Consider the following 856-nt stretch of genomic DNA (forward strand, 5'->3'; position numbering starts at 1 on the left):
TTCTGATAGATAAAAATATACTAAAACAATTATAAATAAATTTAATGAAATAATCAATAAAACTTAAAAGATAATGGTTGTTTCGATTTTTAGAAATAAAGTTAACCTACAAAGCTCTGGTTAATAAAGGAATATTAATAAATAACAATGGTAGATTAATTTTATACTATTCAATACTTGTTAATTATTATTACAATGTAGGTTTTTAGAAACAGACAGGAATAGGTGAGATACTTGCAGAGGTAAAAATTGTAGATTGACAGAAGATAAAATTTATTCCTATACATTTCGATATTTTATATTTAAATTTTTTTTTTTTTAAATTCGTTATTAGAATTATAACAGCATATTTTTTTGTTTCAGGAGAAAACTATTTATTCAAGGAGCCGTTTTGGTAAGTAATTTACTTCTTGTCAATTAATATATTTTCAAATATAATTTTTTTTATTTAATATTTTCAATACTGAAGTAATATATTATTAATTATTTAATATTTTATTTGCCATAAAAAATCGTCTACGAATCCATATTTGTTGATTTTAGTTTAGCTTATTGGTTATTAAATCATTTTGTTAATACTGTCCACCTAAGCCAAAAATAGTGAGTTTAAGTAAATTTGTTGCTGTCGTGGTTGAGTTTTTAATAGGACTAATATTAGATAATTATTTAAGAAATTTACATAATATTATTTATTAACTCATAATACATCCTCTGTAGAATTTTAGTTAAATTAATTACTAGATACATCGAATCAGGTTATCCAAAGGTGAAGACTATTTATAAGTTTAAATAGACAAAAAAGCCATTGTAGTCTTAAATATATATATATATATATATATATATAGAGAGAGAGAGA

General features: G+C 21.4%; 1 long non-coding RNA gene across 3 annotated transcripts in view; it reads left to right on the forward strand.

Annotated features, from left to right (window-relative positions):
- The window catches only part of LOC106678805 (uncharacterized), a 408538-nt gene that overhangs the window by 319892 nt on the left and 87790 nt on the right, over positions 1–856 (forward strand). For all 3 annotated transcript variants that reach the window (XR_010844071.1, XR_010844072.1, XR_010844073.1), the window contains exon 6: positions 364–394. This is a non-coding gene — a long non-coding RNA (uncharacterized lncRNA). The remainder of the gene's footprint in view (positions 1–363; positions 395–856) is intronic.

The sequence above is a fragment of the Halyomorpha halys genome, unplaced genomic scaffold (genome assembly GCF_000696795.3).
Source record: "Halyomorpha halys isolate HHAL.00 unplaced genomic scaffold, Hhal_1.1 Scaffold11.1, whole genome shotgun sequence".
NCBI lineage: Eukaryota > Metazoa > Arthropoda > Insecta > Hemiptera > Pentatomidae > Halyomorpha > Halyomorpha halys.